This window comes from Aquarana catesbeiana, linkage group LG08, assembly GCF_042186555.1.
Source record: "Aquarana catesbeiana isolate 2022-GZ linkage group LG08, ASM4218655v1, whole genome shotgun sequence".
In the NCBI taxonomy this organism is placed as follows: domain Eukaryota; kingdom Metazoa; phylum Chordata; class Amphibia; order Anura; family Ranidae; genus Aquarana; species Aquarana catesbeiana.
The window spans coordinates 168,884,737-168,907,293 of NC_133331.1; the positions used below are offsets into that span (position 1 = coordinate 168,884,737).

The following is a 22,557-nucleotide window of genomic DNA, read 5'->3' on the forward strand; positions in this document are numbered from 1 at the left end:
CATAAAAAGTTACATTTTGTTGATGTCAAATATGCGTTGAATGACCCTGTAAATACAGTTTTGATTTATTGGTGTCCTTTGTCTAATTTTGCTTTCCCCTTCCAATATGTCACACAAGCATTCAATACAAAATAAAACACTAAACAAAACTGACTTTTTTTCTGTACTCATATGGTTTTATAATTATTAAAACAATACAAAAAAGCAGCTTGAAATGTTTGTTGTAACTGACTAAAAGGCAAAAGCCTCAGCCAGTGTATTATTTCCCATACACATATTTGGCTCAGATATGGGGACATGTCACACTGGAAATTTGTTTAAAAGCTTGATTATGTCTTTTGCATACAGAACAAACAATGAAGTGTAAAGCTATGACAGTCACTTCTTCGCCGTTTAATGGAGCAATTATGAAACAACACAAAGCAATCTACAACATACCGCTTGGAGTCGAAGAAAATTACCTTAAATAAATTGCTTTGGGTGTGTTATTAATATGTAATTAAGTATGGCTAATTTTCAGCATAACGTGGCCTACATACTTCAGGTCCAGATGTTTCAGAGATGTACTGCAGCACCATTGCCAGAGGTTCGTGCTGCCAACAACATCCATAGTACATCATTCTTGGCATTGCAGATCATAGCCTGGAGATGGCTAACGTTAATACTACCGCTTTACTACCCAAAAACACTGCTTGGATCTGTAGTGAATGAATATGGAAAGGAGGAAATCATCCACATCTGGGATGTGAAATCTGATGTGAGAAAGGAAACAGTCCTCCTCGCATCTGGAAACTCGAGACATAAAAACTTCATTCTTTTTGACATGAAAAAGTAACTTAATAGCTTTAAACAGTTTTTTCCTTGTTACGCAGAGTGCTTTTAAACACAAGCTGTATGTGAATACTGTGTAAAGACTAGCAGGATGTAACACAAGCAATAGGTGTTTAAAACAGCTTGTGACCGAATATACGCCTTCATTCATAGACAATTATTCAGCTCTTTGACTTGTGTTTCCATACTGAAAAGGCAATGTGCAGCCATCTGATCTCCTGTTATTGCAGTCATTCTTATCTCCAGATGTCCACATTTGTCTTTTACATACTATATGGGAGAGTGTGTCAAAAAATGAAGATACTTGATGCCTATCCTGACAGTAATCACCATGTACATGTGGTAAAGATGCCTCCAGCAGCTGAATGATACGTGACTGCCAAAGATTAGATACTAAGTGGCCAGGATGAACACAGCTTTCTTCATATGTGAACATTCTTCATGGGTTTGACTTCTCTTCAGTATGGTTTAGTTTTCTGGCACCAAATGGCTTAATATACCCAAGTTTGATGTATATTTGACCACCTGAAAGTCAGATCCTTATGTATTTGGCCAAAAAAACAGCAGAAATGTGTACATTGGACCTACTTTATCTGCCGAGTATGGCACCATCACCTTGGTGACCCAACATTTCTCTACTGCCGTTAAAAGCTAAGTTCACCTTTTTCAAAATATAGCCTATGCAGTCAAGGGGTCCAAGTAGATATTAAGAAATTGGGCAACTTTGTAAAATGTTCAATCTTTTTTTTTTATTATACCTGTAGGACATTTGGGCCTCCCTGGAAGCCTAGCGGAAAACCTCCCAGTGAACAATTTCCACACCCTGCCTTGCTGCTAGGATGTAAAAAAAACATTGGATGCTCACTCACAGCATTACACTTTCATATCCTAGCAAAAAGGCAGGACGTGGGGAGGGGATTGCTAACTGGGAGTTTACAGCTAGTTTCCCAGCGAGGCCCAAAGGGTCTACAACTATGACCATAAAATGAATGAACATTTTACAAAGCTGCACAGTTTTTTTTTACTAAATACCGGGCCCCCTTGACTGCATGGGCTATTTTCTAGAAAAGGTGAACTTAACTTTTAAGCAATAAACTAGGTTCCCCCCCAAATGAAAGAGACTTATGATCTCACCACTATACTCACTTCTTACGTAACCACCTGAACCTGTAGCATGTCTAATACAGACATACACATATCACCCGTTTTTATGTCTGGGTGCATGCTGCCTAAATATGGTCATACACTGCTCGTATTTTGCTGGCTCCATTCAACGGCAGGCACTGTTTGGGTAGCCTGACTTTTTGGAATCATGAGCAATCTTTATAGACCCCACCGGTGTGGAACATAAGGTTTTTTATGATCAGTTTCCTACTTTACTTTGGGACTATTTAACTTTTACTGAAGTGCAAACAAGGCCCTCTCTTCTCTATACACTGAGAGGTCACATAAACAAACCATATATTTCTAAGCTTGGTACATTAGAACTCCACTCTACAATTTTGTAAAATTCCTCAATGGTGTACTTCCGGGTCCTGTCTTCTTACAGATTTTGTGACTTGGTTTAGAGATTTCCCAGAGACATTTTTGAGTCCATCACTAGAGAAAAGAGCCTTAAGACTATAAAGAGAGGATCAGAGGCATAGAAGGTGAATGAGGTCACCATACTAGGCTTGTCTCACTATCCACCCCCTGTTCTGTTCAACTAAAACCCTCAGGCTGACCACAACGACATACAATAGTCTGCAGCTAGCTTGGTGGTCCAGTACAGCCTTTGCACATTAATTATGAATGAGGTGAGCCTAAAAAGGAAACAACTTCAATGGGTGCATTTGGCATTGTCTGCCACTGCAAAACATCACAACTGTGGCAATGTATACAGACAGGAGTGACTGCCATGTTGTTTTGTAGGTAGGTGACTGTGGTGTGGTAAAATTGCAAATCACCCACTTGTTTTTACTGAGCTTTTGCTGCTCACGAGGACAAAACCTTAGGGTTCACATTTACTTTTAGGGCTCATTTAAACTAGAACGCAGTGCGGAAAACCCGTGTTCTGTGCGCATTTCCTGCACTGCATTCAAAATTCAATGGGTGTGTGGTCTGCTGTAGGTGTCAATGTATTCCTAATGACACCCCAAACAAAGATCACAAATGCATACGTTTACATGCACCGGATTGCATGGTGCCGCAGTACCATGCAATCAGGCGCAGTGCATTTTTAAAAAGTAGTGCATACATTACTTTTGGCGCAATCCAGTGTGATTTCAGCCCAATGGGCTAAAAATTGCACTGCAGTGAATCTTACAGAAACATGGACTGCGTGTCAGGTGTGAACTGACTGTAAATGCTTATTTGCTACATACATCATATCATATTATTATTATTATTATTATTATTCAGGATTTATATAGCGCCAACAGTTTACGCAGCGCTTTACAATATAAAAGGGAGACAATACAGTTATAATATAATACAATACAATACAATAGGATTAAGAGGGCCCTGCTCAGAAGAGCTTACAATCTAATAGGGTGGGGCAGGTGGTACAAAAGGTTGTAACTGTGGGGAATGAGCTGGTGGAAGTGGTAGGAGATTAGTTGGAGACGTGATAGGCTTTCCTGAAGAGATGAGTTTTCAGGGGCCAATCATATGCCAATAGCTCCCAGCTGTCCCTGATTTTGAAGGACTGCTCCTGATTTGAAACAAAGTCCCCCCATTTCACAATTTCTGCATTTGTAAATGTCAAAAGCAAGTATCAAGGAATAATAACTTGTGGTTTTAAACCGGAGTTCTGTCCCAAAAAAAAAATAAAAGTCAGCAGCTACAAATACTGCAGCTGCTGACTTTTAAAATAAGGACACTTACTTGTCCAGGGCGCCCGCGATGTCCTCAGCTGAAGCCGACCTGTCCCTCGGCTCTGGGTGGAGGCGCCGGCATCTTCAGTAAGGGAATCAGGAAGTGAAGACTTGCGGCTTCACAGCCTGGTTCCCTACTGTGCATGCGCGAGTCGCACTGCACATTCTGACTGGTCCCTGCTGTCTTCACTTCCTGGACCTGTGTGTCTCCCAGAAGACAGCGGGGGGATGGAGGAAGGGCTGGACATGGCATAGATCGCTGCAGATTCTGCGGCGATCTATCGCTGGAAGTGGGAGCAAATACCTGGATTAGACAGGTGTTTCCTCCCCCTCCCCCCTGAAAGGTGCCAAATGTGACGGAGGAACCGGATAAGCGGACGTTCCATTTTTGGGTGGAACTCCGCTTTAACTAATCTTTTTTTAATGTATAATTCTCCTTTAAGGGGGCGTAGCAAGGGGTGTGTCCTATGCCTACATATTTTTGCTAATAGGTGTCCCTTGTTTCCAATGCAAAAAGTTGGGCGGTATGTGTACCTAGAGTATGTAGTAAACAAATAGAAAGAAAAAACTTTTATAGACATAATTTCCGAAAAATTACCCAAGCTCTGTTATACAAGGGGCGATCAAGTCAAACCGGGACTTTTACGTTTATATAATAAGAACAAATTTCAAGGAGTGCAAACTTTATTAATTTTTTGACATATTCCCCTGCTACATTTATACACTTATCCCAGCGTTTAACTAATGCCTGGAAAGCTTTGGCATTGAAAGCTGTATCAGTACACCTGAACCATCCTAGAACAGCCTACTTTACGTCGTCATCAGAAAGAGTCATCTCTTGTGCAATTTCAGGTTATGCACTGATTATCCAGGGTCAGGCGTTCTGCGCGCTGAATGTTTACAGGAATGACTGCTGTGGGCCGAGATGGTCACTGACAGACGTACGGCCATTTTTGAAACATTTACATCATTCAAATGTCCTACTGCAGCTGAGCGTCTCATCACTGTACTGTGTTTGAAGTCTTCTGTAGATATAAGCGGGTTTTATGCGTTCGTTCACAAGAAGCCTCATCACCACACGCTGTTCCATGCATGCACTAAGACTGTTGTCTGCTATCTTGATTAATCGTCTCTGGACTGGCCCACGACATGTGCGCCGCCTATCAGTAATAAGACACGCTTGCCACTTACTACTGCGTGTAGCATCTTTTTTTATACCTGTAAAATTTAAAGTCCCAGATTGACTTGAACGTCCCTCAGAGTTCAGCTTTAAATGTAACTTTTCAGGGTACATGGAATGACACACATGAGTCGATGAAACAGCATACACTCTCTAGAGCAGCTTTTCTCAACCTTTTCAACACAGAGGAACCCTTGAAATGACATTACAGTCTCAGGGAATCCCTGCTAAAAAGGATTGTATCTACAACTCATGATACATTAGTGTGACGGTCATTGAGAAGAATGCTCCTTACACTTGTGGTCACTGGGAAGAATTACCCCCTTACGGGTAACTACAACAATCATTGGTGTCAGAGGGAACTTATCTAAGAGGCAGAAATTGTTTATTGCTCAAGTAACCCCTAGCAACCTCTGGAGGAACCCTAGTTCTCTAGGGAGAAACCCTGCTCTAGAGCCTTTGTAGTCAGATGTATAACTTACCACTAGTTTTTGGATTGTGAAAAGAAAGCGAGAGCGGCTAGCTAAAGGAAATCCATGAAAACACAAAAATAACATGCAGTTCTGCAAGCAGAATACTGCATTGCTGGTGAGATCCATACCTAGGGCCCCAGAATAGGGCTAGAGATAGAAGTGTAATGCTCTGTTGAATAATTTAGCACTATATAATTGCTAAAAATAAAGTCACAGATAAGCCATCATCCTATCCTAAATACAACACTAATTGGTTCACTGATTTACATCTCCTTGCATATTGCTTTTTTCTTATTACCTATAGGCCATCATCCTATATAGGGATCCCCCCTATACACACATGGCCCTTCTCATAATGTAAAACACATCTGAGGTCAAAAGTTTGAAATAGTTACACTGCAGTTAGTTTGAAAGGCTCTCTTAGATTGTAAACGCTAACAAGCAGGGCACTCTGATTCCTACTGTATTAAATTGTATTGTAATTGTAATGTCTGTCCCTATGTTGTAAAGCACTCTGCAAACTGTTGGCGCTATATAAATCCGGTATAATAATTCTTATGATCATCATGTCTTACTTCCCTATGCCAGAACAGTTTGGACCAGCCTTTCTCAACCATGGCTCCCTGGAGCCCTAGGGTTCCTCCAGAGGTTGTGAGGGTTTCTTGGGCAAACTTTTGCCTGTCAGATAAATAACCACTGAAAACAATGATCTCTTTAGCTATCTATAATGGCGGCCACACACTTCGATTTTATTACCCGATCAATGTGTGATTCAATCAAAACAATCAAATAGCCATAGCTTCCATTCCAATCAATTTAGAATTGATTTTGATTGGATTCGATCAAACTGAGGCGAACGGCCAGGGTGGAACATTATTGACCATTTTGCATTGATTGACAGCACTGAGATACTTTGCTCATCATGAATATGATCGAATTTTGCGTGATCAAATTATGGGATTTCATGGTGGAAACAGAAATACAACTAATAATTTACTATCATAGGTTACGACTGTATCTTAACTATTGATCAAATCCACTTCCTTCTGAGTGGCATAATGATAAAATAGGTTCTTGACTATAGATTGATTAATCCTATCAGAAGACATTAATCGTAAAATAAATGAATCATTTACCAAAGCGTGTATGGCCACCATTAGGGTGTGACTCCTCCCAATGACCACAAATGTAAGGAGCATTCTTCTGTGACCATCACACTAATGTACTGTGAGCTGTACATATAGGGGGTGGTTTACTAAAGCCAAACAGGTTGATTGCTTTGCAAGGTAACTTTCCCCTGAGAGTGAATGTGGTAAAAATTCACTTTGTAGAGAATACCCAACCACGTGGAAAGAATTTTTGGATTGGATGATGGAAGTCAAAAGAGCTTCACCACATTCACTAAGACCTAGGGAAGATTCCGTTGCAAAGTGAACATTCTATTTGCCTTTAGTAAATGAACCCCTTAATAATTATTAGCCGGAGTTCACTGAGCCCAGAAAGTTATTTTAAGGGTTCCCCGGTGTAAAAAAAGGCTGAGAAAGGCTGGTTTAGACAGTATTTCCTGGTATTCTAGATAGCAAGAGGAAATTCTGTACAGCAATGACAAACGACCAGCAAAATGTGCTGATAAAAACAGCAGGTCTGCAGCCTTATAAGGAGGTAAAATAACATTCATTTATTTTTCTCCAGACTTCACAGAAAGTAGATTTGATTACCATCTACCCCTTAGATTAGAGCAGGGACATTTGTCAAGATCAATTCTGTGCTTGGGGCGATGTTCTTAGTATACTTCTTTTCTAAATGATAACTGTCAACGCAGCTTTCTGTCTTCTGTTTTCATCAGAAATACACAGACCTAAATCCTGGGCTGCCATTTCGGGTAGTTCAGTGCAGATCATTGCATTTTGTAAGACAACTTTTATCAACTAAAGGAACAGGTGGTTCTGTACAAGATGTGACAATTTTCATGCTTTCTAGACTAAAAACAACAGTTGAATACAGAAGCATAACTACAGATAACAGGGAGTCCATGGCCAAATTTGGATGGTGCCTACCAACTTGTTGGCCTTTTAGTGACCTTGTTTGGCACTTACAATTGGTGAACATTTAATAATAGCCTACAATAGGCTCAATTCACCCAGCTAAACCATCAGTATAAATACAGTATCCCTTTTTTTTTTTTAATTAAAGATATTTTTTAACTTACTTAAAAAAGATTTTAAAATTGTAGTCATGTGCCTAAAATAAAGATCCTTAAACCGGCTATAGATGGTTCGAATCTCGGCAGGTTCAGCAAAGACCTGCCAAGATTAGATCCATGTATGGGCATGGGTACAACCAGCATGTTGGATATAACAACAGCTGGCAATAATCACATTGTCTTCTTCCAGCAGTGATGGGTCCCTGGTCCCCCTGTCCGGGAGAACACAATAGCTCTGTGGGAGGGAGTCCAACCCATAGTTGCAGGAAAGAAAAGCACGTCATCTATGGCCTACCTTAGCTTTGTGCTAAAGCTTTATGAATTGAGCCTAATATCTTTAAGACATAATCCCCAAAAACACTGGTGAGCATGGCTTTTTTTATAACCCTAATATATGTTGTTAACACTGGTGGCCAGTTTCTCATTAAAGGAGAAGTATGGCCAAAGCTTGTTTGGCAATACTTCTCTTCTGGGTCACTCCTGTGCTTGACCAGCAGCTACCTCAGCCTCTCAATGTGCCACAGAGAGCCTGAGCCAGCCGCTCCCGCCCCCTCCCCAGCCTGGCACTCCAGTGAGCGCTGGAGGAGCTGAGCTTTTTTTATAGTTTTTTTAATCCCACACTGCTCCTTTAAAACTGTCACATCAAGCCTACCTGCCAAGCTGCTTGAACTAAAAACTCCATCAGGCTTGGCTTTGGCGTGGCTCCCATTGCTACCTATGTCATGTGCCAAAGCTCCTCAATCCCCTATGGCAGCTGGCCCATAAGTGCTTTGGGTGGATGGATCAATACACAGAAAGAGGCCAGCTTAATGTTTTTTTTTAACAAAATGGGGATGTAAATGACCAGAGCTGGTAGAAAATATATTAAAATACATTGACCATATAAACGTGGAAACCCTCTGTAGATAACCATCCCCAAATTAACACCAATTTACAGTATAAAAGAAGAAGGGGCTTTCTGATCTACTCATTGGGAGATCGGGAAAGTACAATTTTTTTTTATATACATTAAAATACAATGCAGTTAGAAAACCATATCAAGTAGAATCACCAAATCCATTAAATGATAAAAATTCCATGAATCTTAGTTAATCAGATCCACTGAGCCCCTGTTCACACCGGAGCAACTTTAAATCTGCAAAAAGTGTGCAGGAACGTTTTTTGCTGCAACACGAGTCATGGCTATTTGAATGGTTTCATCGCTGACAATGGGGGGTGCGATTTGTCATGCGATTTGGAACTGTCAAATCACATGGAAAATCATACCAGTGTGAATGGGGGCTAATAGTGATTCTACTGGATATGTTTTTTTAACTGTTATAATTGTAATGTATAAATAAAATTGTTTTTGTTTTTATGGATTTGTTGGCACACAAAAAAAAAAATCCCCACATTCCGATCTTCCAATGGGAATATCAGAAAGCCACTTTTTCTTGTAGACCTTAACAAAGGTTCCCCCTGACCCTGAGTCCCCCTAGACATAGCAGGCATTTAACTCTTGCAGTGCGGGGAGGGGGGCACTGCAAGGGTAGATTTTTTTTTTAATTCCTAGATTTGCAGTGTAGGGGACCCCACTGCAAGGGAATTTTTTTGTTCCAGCCCAGAGTTCAGCTTTAAGCAATCTGTAGAGTAATGCCTGTGCTGCTCATATAAATGAGGATGAAAACCAGTTACAGTTTAGGAAGAAGAAGCGGAGGATACTTGATCCTCCAGTAGGCATTCCTCCAATACTGAAGAAAGAATAGGTAATCATTGCTATACAGTGCTCGCTTCTGCAATCATCAGGAGAATACCAACCAAATGCTCAGGGATTAAACAGGCAGTGCAAGTTCATATACCACCGCAGGCTGCATAATGAATGGCTTTACACACAAGCTGGTGCCACCCACTTCCATGTATACAAATGCATTATATCAAGCAACCCAACTCCCTGTCTCATGGCCCTACTGCCTTTTTCTGCTTCATTTATCAGATTACTGACAAGCTGTATGTATCCAGTTTCATGGAATGTATCAATGAATGCAAATATTTAGGTTTACAAATTAAGTGTTAAAAGCGTCATTACGAAATCGTTTGTTTCCCGGACTTTTTTCCCTCGGGGCGATGTTCATATCCCAAGGAACCCCTCAGCTAGAAAAACACTCATCTATTTTTCCTTCATGCTTCCTCATTCTGCTCTACCCCCCTCTTCTGTTTATGTGGTCACTCTCACCATACGTTCCCAGGCATCCTCACTTGGGTCTCCTTCACACAGGCAGCCGGAGGGGGTAAAAACAAGCCACATTTATACATTTACTAAATTAACTCCTTGGCGCACCTGGTCCTTGGCGCCAAGAGGCCGCATATATGTGTGAATTGCTGTCACTGATGCTGTGCTTAGAGCGCGTGTGCTGCACGCTCCTGGTACAGTTACCGGCACCTAACCGAAAGCTCCCGACCACTGCTTGGGATCGGGAGTTCTCAGATCACGTGACCGCCGTGAAAGCCAATCACAGTGGTCACGTGATCTTAAGCCCCACCCTGCCTCCCAGCATCATAAACCACTTAAAGAGCTGGGAGCTGCCTGCGCAAAGGGGTTAAAGTGGTTGTAAACTCTCCCCGACAACTTTGTCCAATGTAAATCAGCATAAAAAACCCTAATGAACACTGCTTGTAGATGTTTCCTTACTTGCTTAGTATTGTTGTAATCCTTTTTGTTCTTTAGAATGACTTCACTGAGCATGCCCAGATCTCCCCTGATTTACGGCACACTCTGTGTACTTGTCTGTCTATTATCAGATCTTCCTACGTCACAACTCTGAAATCTCACGAGACTGCATAATCACTCAGAGCTTCATACTACACCCCATGTGACCATGTGACATCACATGGAGTGTAAACTTGGGCATCAGACAGGATTACTGCAGCCTTATCAGCTGAAGCTGATAAGACTGACACAGGCAAACACTAGATAAACAGCACAAGTAAATACTATGAAATAAAACAAGTCAGCTATGAGCAGTGAAACAGGGTTGTCATAGAAATGTTGGATTGAGAAGGAGGCTTGGCTAACAGTACAGGAAGTGCTCAATGTAAGAGCGGAAATACACTCTACTGTGGACTCAGAAAACAATACTTAAGATGGTGCTGCCTAACCCCTGGAAACAAGTTTTTAAAGTTTCTTTAAACAGTAAGTAATATGCGATTTGAGCTGGATTACAGTGGCTATAGTTTAATATTTACTTATTATAATGGACTAAATGAAAAGCAGTATCAGAGTGGGAGAGTTTATTTCCTCTTTAAATATTGCATTATCTACATACAAAATACCAATTCAGCTGTCAAAAAAAAAGTATCGCCTCCTGAATCTGACAGCCGCTATGCTACCGTCCGCTGAAAAGCAATCCTGTGTGGATGAAGACTACTTGCATCCCGGGGATTTTGTCCCTGGACGCATACTCCCCAAAATGTTAGTACCGCTCAGTGCACCTTCCAGCTGCAGCAGCTTTCAGCCTCTCATAGAGTTGTACAGGCTGCCGGCAGTAGGGCTAGACAACCCCCTCCAAACGCCACGATCGAATGCACAGGGGCTACACGCATGAGGCCTCAGTGGGAAGAGCACCTGAAGACTTGAAGCACCTCTATATATTGAATTTGGAATACATAGCTGAACTACTTCCAGCTCTAATGACATCACCTTATCCATCACAGCCAAGTGATAATGAATATTAGCACACATAGGACGGTGTTATCTCACACCAATGTGTTACATTGCCAAGATAGATACACAGTGTGATTCCACATTGGAGTGCTGCCGATGTGCTAAATCTGTGTAACCCTTTATCTTATAAATCTGATGGAAGTTAAAGTAAATCTGCCAGTACTATAAATATGATGTACAGGCTGCGGCAGTACATTGGCTAGAGATCTACCGAATATCAGCCAAAAAAAAAAAAACGACCAGCTATTACAGATTTAAGAGATCATGTGACATAAGAAAATGTAGACTCTGTTTAAACAGCTTCAAGATTGCTTCATGGGCAAACATAGAAAGTTTGCTTTTTTTCCACCTGTAATGGACAGATAGGTGCTAACTTGGAACTGTCAAACTGTAAATACCAACACTGCTTGTTGTGCACCTAGCAATGAATTTACAGAAACATTTTACTATGTAATAAGAGCTTAGTGAAAAATGTAAAGACGCATCCATTTCAAATATCCAATTTTCACAATCAAAAAATTCCTTTTTTTTTATTTGGTTGGGTATCTAAAGTGATCACTGCTTTATTTATTATCAAAGCCAACATTCTTAGTTTCTTGGATAAATTAATCCCAAAAATCAATTTTTCAGCAATATCTGATAAATTAGCAATACACATATTTTTTAACTATTTATTTATATTTCTCATTTACTTTTATTAAACTGTAAATATTTAATAAATATGTAGTAAATAATTTATTAGATATTGCTGAAGAACGGGTCTTTTTGAGGGGACAGTACATTTACACTGTTAAACAAACTGTACACTCACTACTTTACATTTTAGCAAAGTGACATTTCTTCAGTGTTGTCACATGAAAAGATATAATAAAATATTTACAAAAATGTGAGAGTTGTACTCACTTTTGTGAGATACTGTATATATAGATATATATCTATCTATATATGTATATATCTATATATACATATATATATATATATATATATATAGATATAGATATATATATCTATATCTAGATATATATATTTTTTATGTTATTTATATTGTTTTTAAGTTAATGTGTCGGGTTATAGCTGTTAAGTAAAACTTCCAATGTTCCTCCCTTCACTGGAACTAAAAGCAATCTGGTGGCCTATGCATGCTCTTTATATAGCTAGAGGCCATATATAATATGCAAAACAGAGAAAACAAACAGAGTTCATCAGGCCATACAGATAACAACACCTTGTAATAAATCAGAAGAATAAAATTGCATTTACAATAAAGTGATTTGATCAGGGCATATCAACAGGGACAGGCCCCCTTTCTCAGATCAGGGTTCAGCTCTGAGGAAGGGGTCTGTCCCCCGAAACATGTCAGCTTTCCAACCACAGCATTTTGGACATCACCTATGCTGGAGTTGTGATTTGACATGCTTGTATCTTCTCATGGTTGTATGTTTTTGGAGATTTTATTAATATTTGGTGTTGGTGATAATGCACCTGTATAACCTGGAGCAGCCTTTCTCAACCAGGGTTCCATGGACCATAAGGGTTCCTCCAGAGGTTGCTAGGGGTTCAATGAGCAACTTCTGTCTCCCATATGAGTAACCACTCACATCAATGATCTTTTCTGGCTACGTGTAGGGTTAGGTTCTTTCCAATGACCACCTATATATAAGGAGTATTCTTCCCAGTGACCGTCACATGAATGTTCTATGAGCTGTAGATATAGTAATTATTAGCAGGAGTTTCTTGAGCTCGAAAGGTTATTTTAGGGTTCCTCCATGATAAAAAGGTTGAGAAAGGCTGATCATGAGTGAACACTGCAGGAACCATGGAGTGACCACATACAAGAATGTTCCCTAAGGATCGCTAGAGGGGACTGACCCTGAACCCTGGGTAAACAGAGATCCTTCACTAACAAGTTTCAGGACACATTCCCCTTCATCAGAGTCCACCTACTTTATTGTTAAGTGCAATTTTATTCTTCTGCTTCATTAAAAGATGTTTTTATCTGTACAATCTGGCACACTCTGTTTCATATTTCAGTTTCTAGTGTTTTTTTCACATCATCACAGCAGTTATTAGAGCACTTGTCTGCCACTTGTTTAATGACAATAACTTTCAGAGGAGCATAGCAACTGAACACATGCTGTGCAATAATATATATTTTCTGTGGTTACAAACAACAGTCTTGGGTTATTTCAGTTGAGCTTCTGCTCTTCTGTGAATCTTGCAGACACATGGATGCGCTCACAAAGGAACCATAAGACATCACGACTTTGCTTCTTGTTGCTTTGAAGTTGCTTTTTCCTTTTGGCATGTTTGAAGTGAATGCAAAGAGTTCACATAGGGCTTTAATGCTCAACAAACATCCTCGAGCCCCTGAGCTCCATTCATGCCCAGACTGCTCCGTGGTACATTGAGAAGATCTCTTCCTTTCCTAGCTTAGCGTGTGGAGTCAATTACTCAGCAATTATCCCCCCCCCCCCCCCCATGTCCATTATTGAGACAGGCTTTAAAATGCTGTATAAACTGTCCCGCTTCCCAAATGACTGCTATCATACTTGGATGAATTATGCAAGATCGCTTATGAGTCATGGTAATATGGCTGTCTAATGATAAGGGGGAAGTACAGTTAGGATTGAATGCACTAGATGGATGGAAGCTGCTGTCTCATGTGAAGAAGGATAAAGGACAGGATGTAGAGTATCAGTGGTATGGGTTGAAGAATAAACCATTACTCAGTAACATTCCCTTCAAATAAATGAGACGTGTAAAACATGCAGAGCCACGTCCCACTAATCTGCAACCTTTATTCTTATAGCTACAGCCTGGCTCTGATACAACGTAACTATTTAACTACTCACACATACTGCACAAGGATCCAGAAATCACAATACACAAATACTAAGCAAAAAATATTCTATGGGTTCGTTTACACATTTGGCAGCCCTTGTCACCACTCTGAGAAGCGATCAGTTGTGGATCACTTTTCAGAAGGCGATTGACAGGCAGTTGGGAGGTGATATGTTGCCACCTCACTGCCTATTTTAACTCTCAAGGAAAACTTCACTCTCCCAATCAACATTGACTATTTTTAATCCTTATGCTGCTAGGATTAGGAAATAAATAGGAAAGCATATCATATTTACTTGTTTTTTTTCTTCAGTTACTTTCTGGTTTCATGCATAGGCAAATTATTTCATATATTCCAGGAGGCTTCAGGAGGGAAGAAGAGGAGGAGGGGTTTTCTCAGCTAAGTACATTATCCTGCATGCATGCCTGAGCTAAGGGCAGATAGATTCCATGAAGTAGATGCTACACATGAATCATTTGCCCTTATAGCACATTTCTGGTTCTACCGGCCAGAAATGCACAGTAGAACTTCACTTTCCCAATCAACATTGACTATTTTTAATCCTCATGCTGCTAGCATTAGTAAATAGATAGAAAGGTTAATCATATTTACTTGTTTTAAACCACTTTTTTTGATGTAGCACCCTAGGGTTTAGTCAGGGAGCTCTTTGTCAAATTCCTTGTCAGGAGTAGCTACTGTAGTTAATTACTAGGGATCCATTGACTTCTCCATAAATTTGGCCTGGTTGTACTTTCCTCTTCCACCACTAGGTGGCCGGGCACTTGGAGGTATTAGATTGAGAAGGACAACTCAAGGTCAGGTTATGGGTATATGGGGTATCTCTGCCAATGGGCAGGGATTTTATTGAATCCTTTGGCCTGCTGGGAGAGCCTATATATTCGGGTGAGGTCAGGTGATCCAGGTTCTTGTGTGCCACCCGTCTGTGTGGACGCGTGTCATCAGCTCTGGGCTGCTAGGCCAGGGATTGGGCCTATCCCGAGGGCATCAGGCTGCCAGGCTGTGTGAGGGCCTATCCAGAAGTAAGAGGGCAGAGCAGGGTTGGGACGGTGGCTTGCAGTCCAACCAAAAGTGGCGGTTCTAACGGCCGGAGAACCTGTCGTGGTCAGAGGTAGAAGGGAAGCTGTTGCCACTAGGAGGCCAATCGCCTTTACCAGGGGCCACAGTGAGTAACTGAAGCAAGTACCGGAGCAGCATTCTCACTGAATGGGCGCGGTGGAGAATTGGGAAACTTCAGGCGGTGATCAAGTCAGGGATCCAACCAGCGGAGGTGACGCTTGCAGAGCAGCCTTGTGTGTCAAGCCAGGGATCGAGTCGGTCATCAGGGGTGAAGCTTGAAGGTATCCGAAGTGCCAAGCTAGGGACCCAGCAGGGAAGCGTAGGTGACGCTTGAGGGAGATACCACCACAAAAGACTTAAAGAGCTCATGGGATTCAGAGTCAGTGAATCAGAGAGTCCAGTGAGAGACCAGGAGCTCAAAGGGCTGAAGAACTACAAGGAGAAGTTGTAGTACAGCTGAGAGAATTGTTACTTTGAGTTAGGAACTGTTTAAGTACTTTTGCCATAGGAGACAGCAATCCTGCATGTGCAGAAGTGGCACCTTGCTGGAGCCTTTCTCTGTATGGCTGTTCTCCTGTTGAAGTCTTGGAGTCTGCCATTTAAAATTGCAACTACTTAAGGGTGTCCTGGCCCTAACCCTCTTTCCTTTGCAAAATATAAAAAGGACTGTCAAAGAAATAAAACCTCTTTTACACCCAAGAAGTGTCTGGCGCCCAATGACCTTTACCACCTTTGCACCCACTATGCCTCACAACCCACTACATATTGAAGGATGTCAGCTATCTTTGACCTTAAATGTTTTCATTAGACTGGAGGAGGTCAGAGATTCTGCTACATTTACATATTTCTTCAGTTACTTCCTGGTCTCTTGCCTAGGCAAATGATGTCAAATATCCAGAGAGTCTGCAGGAGGGGAGGAGAGGAGGAGGGGCTTTCTCAGTTAAGCACACCCTCCTGCATGCATGCTTGAGCTAAGGGCAGATGGATTCCAGGAAGTAAATGCTACAAAAATCATTTTCCCTTACTCAATTTTGGCCACTGGCAGAAATGCTAGGGGGGTGTTTTTCAAAGTGATTTCTCAACAAAATAAAGCATGGAGACAGGAGACATGGGTGGGGTGGAGGGGGGGTTGCTTTGAATATTAAAAAACAAATTAAAAAGATTTTTTGGTTTGTGGTGCTCAGATGCAGTGAAGATCCGCTTTAATTTGCAACATAATGCAATACACACAGTTGCAGGGCAGTTGTAGCACAGCCCCATTCACCTGAGTGGGTCACGTTTGGTAACAGTACTGCCCACTGAACCTGCCATTTTTGCAGTGGCCACAAAGCAAAGCAGCTTATAGGGGATGGTACATGCCTACACGCCTATGCAGCTTAAGAGGCATGTACATGTACAATATATATGTAAAGCGATGTCTAAATTGACGGCGCTACATAATTACCTTTAATAATAATGTACATGCCTATGCTGCTTAATAAAAGGAAGTGTGTATATGTGTGTATGGGGGGGGGGGGGTAAACCACAGCTCAACCACCTATTTTTGTCACCCCCTACTGCAAGTGGAACTAAACCTTATTGCAAAAAAAACAGCATTACAATAACTAAGAAGAGGCAGCAGTAACTAAAGCCTAAACAGTCAGTGCTGAGTCATCCATTAACCGGCCATAAGAGGCTCGTATTTTGGGACACGGCTCATATTTCAAGTGATCTCTTTCACTCGGTCTTAATTCGAGTTGTGGGAGATCCTTGGATGGGGGAATCTTTGGATAGCATTTTCAGGAGAATGTCAGTGATGGCAGTCTCCATATTTCTCTCAATGTAGAAGAAAACGAGCAGCAGGGTGCTGAGGTCAGTACCAAATAAAAAAAACACTTTATTAAAATAAGCAGCACACTTACATTGAAGTTAGCATGAAACAACATGGATAGGGAACACATAAGACCAAGCAGCTGTGATCAGTGTGAGGCTGTAGGCATCAATGAGCAAACAGAGACCGAGGATGACAGAGAGCCAGCCAGCTCAAAGTATGGATATTAGCGGGGGGCGTTCTAGGCTGCACACTGGGATGACAGCTGTCAAAATGCCTGGTGGATGTCAGGATAGGGGGTGTGCATGATGCATTTCCAGGAACTTTGCCCTCTTTTTCAAAAGCAGTCATTTGAAAAAGAGAACAAAGAGGGCAAAGTCCCTGGAAACAAGTCCATCCAGTAATATCCATACTTTGAGCTGGCTGGATCCCTGTCATCCCCGGTCTCTGTTTACTCAGTGACGCCTACAACCTCACACTGATCACAGCTGCTTGGTCTCATGTGTTCCCTATCCATGCTGTTTCACAATAACTTCAATGTAAGTGTCCTGCTTATTTTATTAAAGTGTTTTTTTATTTGATACTGACCTCAGTGCCCTGATGTTCGTTTTCTTCTACATTGAGGTGATTCTACCCAGATCTTCTGCATCAGCTGCAGAGGTTCCAGTCTCAGTCCCTTCTCCTGTTCAGTCATCCATCCATCCAGTTGCCTCATCCATTCCTCTACCCTGTTTATGGTCTACAGATACAGATGAAAGTTCCAATGGACCAAGGGACTTTGCACTACTCAAAGGAGCACTGTATGTACTGTGTACTTGTTCACTCTTTGGATTTTCCATATTTCTCTCTCTTCTAAATGGCAAGACTCTCTGTTCTCTGCTCACACACCCAACTTGGAGTCTCAATCCTTCTGCTGCAAAACGGGTGTTTTCACTTTTCCTATAGCAATGGGCCAAATATAAGTTAAAGAAAAGGCATTGAAATCCTGTAAAAGGAGGCAGAAGGGGTTGAGAACTGGGAGATCATGGGCTGACCGTAACCGATTGAACTCCAGCATCTTACAGCAAGTGAAATATCAGTTTGGTGTGGGCTGACCCTTTAAAAGCTAAGTGACATCTGTCATCACTCCTGATCAGCCATTAGAGGAGACATTCCACAATGACACATTACTGCTTCAGGCGACACAGAGTCAGTGTACAGCACAATGTCACTATATTTCCAGCTGCAGGTTAAGCCTAAAGAAGTGTATGGACATATTGCCCGTAAGATCTGCCAGTTTACGGCTGCCCATATCATTTGATTGTACAATCTCCTTTATATTTACCATAACTTTGGTATGTGAGGGGCTACCTGTACAATCTATTCAATTTGTATCTAATCATGCGGGGTATTTTAATATATAGTTATTCGTAGATCCACAGCTGGTCATGCACTATATAATATGGTTGTACAATCACCTTTAAACCGGTCATACATGATACATAGATTAAAATTTGGTCAGTTCAGCAGGACTGGCCAAGATTTGATCCATCTATGGGCAGGCTGATTGCACCCAAGTTGATCCATTAATTGACTTAGTTACAACCAGCCTGGTTGTGTTATGCCGACCGGGATGTCTCTCCGTGCCCCCAACCCCAATTTTCCCCCAATCCGTAATTTTCTTTCCTGAGAGATGGTGAAAAGGAAAGATAATTGAGTCATATATAGCCTTTCTTAGGCTCCATTCACACTAAAGTCGCATAATTTCCAGTGCGACTTTGGAGCGCAAATTTTTTTTTTCAACATACTTTATTTTAATTTTTTCAAAATGGAGCCCGACTTTGATGTGACTTTCAGTTTGACTTTACACTAAGACTTGGTTCACACTGCCACAACTTGGGATCCAACTTGTAAAACCCCAAGTCGCATGACATGTGAAATCCCATGTTAGTCATGAGAGCTGTCTTGATTAGCACTACTGAAGTTGCACCCACTTTAGAAAAGGTTCCTGTACTACTTCAAGGTGACTTCTATCCGACTTGTGCCCATAGACCTTAATGGAAGTCGCCTCCAAGTCAGATCCTCATCTATATTGATGTGATTTGGATGCAGGGAGATTACAGAGCCATTCCCTGCAGTGTAGCCCCTCCCTTGCTTCAAAGTTGCATCAAGTCGCATCAAAGTAGTACGCCAAGTTTCGCAACTTTCAGGTCGCAGTAGTGTGAACCGAGCCTAAATGGATCTAAGTCGCATCAAAAGTCGTACCCAAGTAGCGCAGGCACCTTCTCAAAATCGCTGCAACTTCAAGTCACACTGATCAGAATGTGTGCCATTGAAAAGAATGGCTGTGACTTTTCATGCGACCTGTCATGTTCAAAGTTGTATGACAAGCCGTGCTAGTGTGAATGGAGCCCTGGATTTACGAGAACAATGTAGTTTGGGGATGAACCTAAACACCCAATTCAACCTGTATCCCCATCCATGTTAAACAGCGCTGCGTAAACTGTCAGCTCTATATAAATCCTATATAATAATAATAATGGAGAAATCTCCACTGCTGGCTAATGTTTTCAGCAGCCTCGACACCCGCGGCTGCCTGAATACAGTGGCCCTACCATATATTGGCTGTATCTGATAGGATGCAGTCACTGTTCGACCAATGATTTTTAATCCAACTCAGCTTTTTAAATCAAATTTATTGAGCCGAAATGCCAAATTTCCATGGATTCAGCAGGAGTTGCCCAAATTCTGAGCTGTCTATGACCAGCAATAGAGTACTGGAGTACTGTGTGTATAGGATATACTGTAACATAGCCAGCCACGCAGTACTTTCACACGTTGCTAAAGAAGAACCACTGCCAGTAACAGAGTCACATGAGTAATGGGGTCACATGTAGCAAGCTGCCGGTGGCAATGGATAGCAGACATGAGTAGCTGTCAGACCAGCACCAAGTCACGTCTAATGCCCATCTATCACCTGGCACAGGAAGGACTGACAGCCAGCTGGGAGGCTGACACTTGCAGAAACGTGTCACAGCTCTTACAATAAAACTCTTGGAAGGAAATGACGTCTATAGCTATATCATAGCTTGCATTTATTGCTTTGCCACTTAATCTTACCTGGGTGACATTTAGTTTGCTAAAGCACTGTGTAATATAAATGATCACCATGGGAATTTTACATAAAATGCTATTTTAACCTTTATTTGTTTTTGCATATCAGTGCTGCTGATCTCCTCCAGCCTCTTTCAACCACTTCCTATCAACATGCACTTGCTCTAGCCTTGGCTGCACATCATTGCTCTGGACTGGTTTCCCCACAGTGACATGATGGACCATGCCTTTGCAACGTGCCAGTGCGACTGCCTGTAGTCACCACCAAGGAAATGGGACAAAGTTGCAACCCAGGGGTACAACTGGAAGAAAGGTGCTACCCCATATCAGGAAGTGTCTGAACAAGGAACCTTCATGGCAGGATCATCAGGTGGTTCATTTAATAAAAGATGCTTATTAAATAAAAAAAACTTTTGAAATGACACTACCATGTAAAACTTTTCATGAGATGTTAGTGGGCTTTAGGTCTACTCTAAACAGATTTCTTCTCCAGGAGTGGCCCCTGAGGGAGGAGATGGAATTATGGCTCGTGGCAGCTATAAATCTCCTGTCTGGGATTATAGTACAATTGGGAACAAATTACAAGGCGGAAGCAGCGTGTGAAGTTGTGATGGGAGGCAGCCAAGCTTGCCCCTTCCTGCTAGAAGTGAAACGTGTACTCACTGTGGACAGCAGCATCCAGTCCCTGGACCGAATTGTGGATGGGCAGCATCCAGTCCCTGGATCTTCTCACTGTGGACAGGCAGCATCCAGTCCCTGGATCTTCTCACTGTGGACAGGCAGCATCCAGTCCCTGGATCTTCTCACTGTGGACAGGCAGCATCCAGTCCCTGGACCTGCTCACTGGTCCTTAGTTATCCAATTCCTGGAAATTCTCACTGGTGTTTAATCATCCAATCCCTAGACCTCCTAACTGTGGACAGGCAACATCCAGTCCTTGTACCTCCTGACTGGCTCTCTGTCAGCCAGTCCCTTGAACTTCTCACTGGTTCTCAGCCATATAGTCCCTGGATCTTCTCACTGGTCCTCAGACATCAAGTCCCTGGATCACCATATTGGTCCTTAGTCATCCAGTCCCTAGATCTTTTATTTCTCCTCACTTTGGATAGGTAGCTTCCAGTCCCTGAATCTTCTCACTGGCTCTTAGTTGTCCAGTCCCTGGAACTCCTTAGTGTGGATAGGTAGCTTCCAGTCCCTGAATCTTCTCACTGGACCTCAGCCATCCAGTCCCTGGACCCCCTTACTGGTTCTCAGTCATCCAGTCTCTGGACCTCCTCTTCTCATTTGTCCTTAGCCAGTCCCTGGACTTCCTCTTTCTACTTGTCCTTAGCCAGTCCCTGGACCTTCTCAGTGGTCCTCAGTCCTCCCACCCGGCCACAGCATGTCAGCAGCTGCTGCTAAACCCTCCAAAGCCCCTTCCCTGGGAGAGGAGGAATCCAGATGCCAGACAGAGGTCCTGTACACGGTGGAGTGCTGTGCAGGGAGGGAGTTTCCGAGGCACAAGGGGGGCTTTTCATCAGACACCTCCACTTCAAAGACTTGCTTGTCGCCTTTGAACTGCTGTCCCCAGTGCAGCCCCTCACCTCCCCGTGTATGAAGTTGTGCGGGGAACTTGCTGAGTGTTCAGCCTGGAGTACATCATCAGTGAGATCAGGGAGGAGCCTAGACCCCCTTCCCTGCCTGTCCTCCCCATCCTCTCCACCCCCTCCTCTTCTCAAGGGAGCCCGGGGAACAACGAGCCTTCTGTTGGCTTTGTCTCTGCAGGTCTGCCCGGCACTGTGTGTTATAGAACGGATCGGCGGTGTCCTCTCCTGTCCTCACAGCCCCGGGACAGGACGGGCTGCCTGCGGACAATGGCGTCTATCCGGTATAAGACGGCACCGTGCCGGGGTGATGGACCGATCAACCGCTTCCAACTTCTCCCGGGATAATGGAGGAGACTGTCCGGGAAGATTGGATGGAGAAGAGCAATGAAGGGCTCTGATGGTCGGATATTTGTGTTACACAATGTTTATATACAAATATAGAAATCACAGTTTCAAAATATCGCACTGTTTATAATTAAAACTGTCTGCTCCGGTCCTACATCATAGTCATAAAGGTGTGATGGGTGGGAGATCCCGTTCATCAGTGCAGGCTCATCAGTGCAGCCTCTCCGGTGCCCATCAGTGCAGCCTCACCAGTGTCCATCAGTGCAGCCTCTCCGGTGCCCATCAATGCAGCCTGTTCAGTGCCCATCAATGCAGCCCCACCAGTGTCCACCAATGTAGCCTCTTCAGTGTCCATCAATGCAGCCTCACCGGTGCCCATCAATGCAGCCTGATCATTGCCCATCAATACAGCCTCACCAGTGCCCATCAGCTCAGTCTCATCAGTGCCCATCAATTCAGCCTCACCAGTGCCCTTAAATGCAGTCTCATCAGTGCCCATCAATGCAGCCAGATCAGTGCCCATCAATGCAGCCTCAGCAGTGTCCATCAGTGCAGCCTGATC

General features: G+C 42.6%; 1 protein-coding gene across 2 annotated transcripts in view; it reads right to left on the reverse strand.

Annotated features, from left to right (window-relative positions):
• Nucleotides 1-21,722, reverse strand: part of CHST3 (carbohydrate sulfotransferase 3) — a 168,130-nt gene extending 146,408 nt beyond the window's left edge. For both annotated transcript variants that reach the window (XM_073596699.1, XM_073596698.1), the window contains exon 1: nt 20,728-21,722. The gene's annotated coding sequence lies outside the window, so the exon portion shown is untranslated. The remainder of the gene's footprint in view (nt 1-20,727) is intronic.
• Between the last annotated feature and the right edge of the window lie 835 nt (nt 21,723-22,557).